This window comes from Arachis ipaensis, chromosome B1, assembly GCF_059453495.1.
Source record: "Arachis ipaensis isolate K30076 ecotype BB chromosome B1, ASM5945349v1, whole genome shotgun sequence".
In the NCBI taxonomy this organism is placed as follows: Eukaryota; Viridiplantae; Streptophyta; class Magnoliopsida; order Fabales; family Fabaceae; genus Arachis; species Arachis ipaensis.
In genome coordinates this window covers 42285466-42291629 of record NC_142436.1, presented here as the reverse complement: position 1 = coordinate 42291629, position 6164 = coordinate 42285466, and the positions used below count along the sequence as shown (strand labels likewise).

General features: G+C 38.7%; 1 non-coding gene across 1 annotated transcript; it reads right to left on the bottom strand.

The window, feature by feature from the left end:
* Positions 1 to 1775: 1775 nt before the first annotated feature.
* LOC148576345 (small nucleolar RNA R71) lies at positions 1776 to 1882 on the bottom strand. The gene has a single exon (XR_015903796.1). It is a non-coding gene; the product is annotated as a small nucleolar RNA R71 (small nucleolar RNA).
* Between the last annotated feature and the right edge of the window lie 4282 nt (positions 1883 to 6164).

Below are 6164 nucleotides of genomic sequence, written 5' to 3'. Positions count from 1 at the left end.
TTCTAGTTTCATCATGTATTCTCCATCTTTGTTTTCATTTTCCAGAGCTATGAACAAATAAACCCCTTTCATTGGGTTAGGGAGCTCTGTTGTAATTTGATGGATTAATACTAGTTTTTATTATTCTTCTTCTATCTTTTCTCTTGATTTTACTTGAAATCTTTCGATCTTCATCCAATTGGGTAGTTATCTTGGAAAAGAAGCTATTCATACTTGGATCTCTTCTGAACCTTGAAAGAGGAATGAAGAGATCATGCTAGAAATGCTTTCTCATACTGGACCAAATTGGGTTTGGATGGATATGTGACTATAATCCTCTCAACACTTGATTTGGGAAATGCATGTGGTATAATCAGTGACCATACTTCATCTCTTCTCATGAGCAATTGACCAAGGAATTGGCAATTGATCAAGATTTGAGAGATTGAATTACAAGAAATTGTAATTCGATCACTTAAGATTGCCAAGGAGATCAATGAGTGCATTGATTGAGGAAGAGATGAAAATGAAATTGATCCGGAGAATGCAACATCTCCTAAACCCAATGAACTCCCCATTTCTGATCTTACCCATTCTCTTTAATTTCTGTCATTTACTTTTATGAGCAATTACCCCATCCCTATTTAAGATTCTGCAATTTACTTTCCGTCATTTACATTCAGCTTCTTATTTCTAGCATTTACTTTTCTGTTATTTACTTTCCCACCATTAAATTTTCTGCAATTCTCAACTCAAATTCTGATTCGCTCAACTAGAACATTCCTCTAATTAAAGTTGCTTGATCAATCAATCCCTGTGAGATTCGACCTCACTCTATTGTGAGTTTTTACTTGACGACAAATTCGGTACACTTGCCGAAGGGAAATTTGTTACGAGACAAGTTTTCCGTGCATCAAGTTTATGGTGCCGTTGCCGGGGATTGATTGTGCATCAACAATGATTAAATTGGAGGATAACTAGATTGAGCATTTTATTTTTGTTTGATTTAATTTTCTGTTTGAGTCATTTACTTTCTGTTTTAGTTAATTACTTCCCTTCCCCCTACTTTTTCTTTGTTATTTACCATTCATTTCACTAACCCACTAACTGTTTGATATATTGCATCACTCACACTAACAGTAATTATGCAGATATACTTTCTGCACCTATTCTCTTTGCTTGTACTTGTTGGTTGTATGACAGGGAGAAGAAACGGGGCTTCAACTTCCTTTGATTCTGAACCTGAGAGAACCTTCCTTAGACTAAAGAGGGAGGCAAGAGAAAAATGTGTAGTTGGTGCTGAAGAAGAGGAAGAACACTTTGAGGAATACTTTGAACCAAACATGGAAGAAAACATGGAAAATCATCGTGAAGAAGAAGCTCACAACCATGGCGGAGGAGGACGAGCAAATCATGCTGGGGAGGATAGAAGAGTTTTAGGCTCTTACATCAATCCAAACCCAGGAAACTGTGGAAGTAGCATTCAAAAGCCAACCATCCATGCCAACAATTTTGAACTAAAACCACAGCTCATCACCCTTGTGCAGAACAACTGTTCGTTCGGAGGAAGTGTCCAAGAAGACCCCAATCAACATCTAACCACCTTCCTGAGAATATGTGACACAGTAAAGTCTAATGGTGTTCATCCTGACGCCTATAGACTGCTCTTATTTCCATTCTCACTCAAGGATAAGGCAGCCAAGTGGTTGGAGTCTTTCCCAAAGGAGAGCTTGACAACTTGGGAAGATGTGGTGAACAAATTCTTAGCAAGATTTTACCCCCCTCAACGAATCAATAGGCTGAGAGCTGAGGTCCAAACTTTCAGGCAACAAGATGGTGAGACTCTATATGAAGCATGGGAGAGGTTTAAAGACCTAACAAGGAGGTGCCCACCAAATATGTTCAATGAATGGGTGCAGCTGCACATTTTCTATGAAGGGCTCTCTTATGAGTCAAAGAAGGCCGTAGACCATTCATCCGGAGGATCTTTGAACAAGAAGAAGACCATTGAGAAGGCCATAGATGTCATTGAAACTGTAGCAGAGAACGACTACTTCTATGCTTCCGAAAGAGGGAACATAAGAGGAGTAATGGAGCTAAACAATGTAGATGCTCTGCTGGCCCAAAACAACCTCATTACCCAGCAGCTGGCTGACCTCACTAAGAAGATGGAGAGGAACCAAGTAGCAGCAATCGCCACTTCATCAACAACCCAAGAAGGAGTGAATGAAGAAGCAGAGGGTAGTCAGGAGCAAGCCAACTACATTGGGAATTCACCTAGGCAAAACCATGATCCATACTCCAAGACCTACAACCCTGGATGGAGGAATCACCCAAACTTTGGGTGGGGAAATCAACAAGACCCAAGCCTTGATCAAAAACGCCCAAATCCCAACAATGCAAGCCACCAACATTTCACATCTAGGCCATATCAACACCCCCATAACAACACCTCTCCACATCCACATCAAAACCAAAATAACTTACCTCATCCTTCTACCTCTAATCCCGATCTACAATCATTTGATGACAGACTCTCAAGGATTGAGAATCTACTTGAAGGCATAGGCAAGGAGATTCAAGACAACAAGGTGTTCAAGGAGGAAGTGCGAGCCAGTTTCAAGAACCAGGGAGACACAATCAAGAGGTTGGAATCTCAAGTGGGGTATCTCTCTGAGCAAATTCCCAAACCCACAGATGGATTCCCAAGTGACACAGAGAAAAATCCGAGAGGTGAAACAAAGAAAGTAAGATAGGAAGATTGTAAGATGGTCACTATAAGTGATAAGGAGAATGAGGACAAGCCAAGAAAGCTGTCAGAACAACCTGAAGACACCTCAGTAGAGAAGAAGGAAAAAGATCATCAAGAACCAGAAATCTCACAACAGGAGCTGCTGAGACTCTATGCACCTTTTCCCCAACTGCTCAATGGTGCTGTGGAGAAGAGAATATACTCAAGGTTTCTAGATTTGTTTGCATCTCTGCATGTCAACATACCATTCATCAAGACTATTCAACAAATGCCTGCATACATCAAGTATATGAAGGAGCTTCTTTCTAGGAAAAGCTCACTCAAGGGAGGCCAAACTATAGTGATGAACAAGGAGTGCAGTGCCCTCATTCAACCGCAGTTGCCTGCAAAAAGAAAAGATCCAGAGAGTTTTCATGTCCCCTGTGCCATAGGAGAAACAATGTTTGATAGAGCACTCTGTGATTTGGGAGCAAGCATCAACTTAATGCCCTTATCCCTGGTGAAGAGGCTGCAGATTAATGAGATAATGCCTACAGATATAGTCATTAGGCTGGCTAACAAAACTAAAAAATAAGCAATAGGGGTGGTGGAAAATGTATTGTTAAAGGTTGGAAAATACTTCCTCCCAACAGACTTTGTCATCCTGGACATGGAAGAAAGTCACACTCACCCAATCATATTGGGAAGACCATTCCTAGCTACAGCCAGAGCACTCATAGATGTGGAGCAAGGGGAGCTAATATTAAGGATCCATGATGAACGACTCTGCTTTAATGTCTTCAAACTCTCACAAGAAGCAGACCAAGAGAACAAAGAACCAAGCAAAGATCATGATGAGATGCTGAAAGAGGAAGCAAGCACTGAAGCACAACCAGCCCACCTGAGAAAGCCCTTGATTGATGAACAAGGAAATAAGCAGTTGTCACAGCTCAAGGAAAAGCTGGAGGAACCTAAACCACTAGAGACATGTGAAGACAACAACAAAATTCCCTTAGAAGAAGAAGCCACAAAGAGCAAGGCAACATCAAAAGGGACAAAGAAGAAGGTACCAAGGGGGTGGAGGAACAAGAAGATTCCTACGGAAGACTTCTCTCCAGGGGATAAAGTGATCTTAGCTTACTTCCCAGATATCCCCCCTAATCTCCCCACTGTACCATCTCAGTTACCTAAGGTCTTCACTATCAACAGAGTTCTCTCCTTGGAACATGTAGAGATCATTGATACAACCAATGGATATAAGTCCAAAGCAAGAGGGGTGGACTTTAAGCATTACCAACCACCCTGATGAGGGAGAAACGTCAAGCTAGTGACGCTAAAGAAGCGCTTCATGGGAGGCAACCCATGTTTTATATACTTTTAGAAAATAGTGAATAAGCCAATATTCATGAATTCTAACCCAAACTTGACAAACACTTGGTGAAATCCTTATATTGCAGTATATAGTGAAGAACAAGTTTGGTGTTTAAAGCGTGCCAAGAAAGCATGAATGCAACTGAGAGCATGCTAGTCTTGGAGCTTTGAACAGAACTTTTCATCACAGTGCTCCAAACTAAGTTTGGTGTCACTCCATGGTGCCACCAATGTGCATATAAGGACACACAGTTAGTTAGTTAGTTGGAGTTCATGAATAAACAATCTAATCTTTTCTTCTTTTTACTATTCTAGCCGTAAAATTTAAATTGATTTTTTATGATATTAATTCTTACTTTTCTTATTTGATCTTTATAGGGAAAAGGAGAGGAGCATTGAAGGAGATTGACTTGACAATTAAATGAGAAAGGCTCGGCCACTTCATGAAGAGGGACTACACACTTGTCTCAAGAAGGAATGCATTGGAAAATGTTGCCATGCAACATTGAAGAAAGAAGACTCTTGAAGACCGAACCAATAAATCTCACAAAATGATGATCCTTGTCCTTTCTCCATGCACAACCCCAACCGTCCATCAAGCAACCATTCCATCAATCCACACCCTCCATTCACTCACACACTACAACAAATAAGGCTTTTCGCAACGGTCAAAAACCGTTGCCGTAGATTGAAAAACCGTTCCCAAAATTTTAGGCAACGCTTTGGCAATGGTTTTTGACCTGTGGTATATGCGACCGTTACCAATGCTTAAAGGCAACAGTTTTTTACCTAAGACAACGATAACAGAAAAATCGTTGCCATAGTTAGTGGCATAGACAACAGTTTTGACGAAAAATTTTAAACAACGGTTTTCATCCGTTACTCAATAAGCAACGGTTTCAAACCGTTCTTATTAATATGACAACAGTTTAATACCGTAACTGGATAGGCAACGATTTTAAACTGTTGTGGTTTTATTATTCACATAGCCAACAGTTTTAAACCGTTACCGTTGGTGCCAGGTTTCGGCAACGGTTTTAAAACCATTGCCAATTTATAGACATCTAGGACAACGGTTTTAAAGCGTTACCATTGCTGTCATTTTTTGGAAACGGTTTTGATACCATTGCCATTTAATAGTCATCTAAGACAACGGTTTTAACGCGTTACCGTTGAAGTCATGTTTTGGAAACGGTTTTATTATGTAGTCATCTTTGATTTCAGTTTTTTTTTAATTATTTAGTGTCAATAAATAATCTAAACTATTTGAATCAAGTCACTAAAGAAAAATAATTGAACATTTCCCATCAAATTTAACTTATAAAAATTGTTGTAAGATCTACAATATCATCTAAGTTTGCAAAAAATATAATAACAAAAGAGAGTTGAAATAGCTAAGTAGCAAATAGTCATCATGTCCACAAATATTATTTGCTAGTAAGAATAAAATACATGTGTACATTTCCAGATACATTCTAAAAGAAACAAGACTAAAGTTCTCACTTGAACATATTCCCAAATGGCTTCTTTATCTTTAATCCCTTCCAATTTGTGTAAATTAATGGACAAAAATCTGAATTCCTTGCCACTGTGCCCAAAAATTTGCTCAAGTACAGCTTCATCAATAGGACCAATTGCCTCTCCTTCAATATCTAGAGTAATTTCTTCTCTATCTTCCAACTGTCTTACTGAATCTTCAAGCATTGTGTAGGTCCTCGTGTTTTCTTCACTGTTGTCTCTATACAAAGATACTAATTATATACCATCCCTCTTATTAATTTATAAGATATTTATTTGAAAAAAAAAAGAACAAATTAAAGTAACCTATTGAGTTGAATTTGGTCACGAAACAAAACTAAAGTAACAAATTACCAAATTCAATTCACAAATTGGAATTCAATTTTAACACAAATTTTTAGAAATTTCGGCAGCATTCTAACAGTAAATAGAACATATCTGAATTTAAACAAACAGCAAAATCAACCCATATGAACTCACTAAAATCAAATCAGCACTAATCAGGATCAATTTATATGAATTAAACGGCAACAAACGAAAAATGGCAATCAGCAGCAAGGATAAA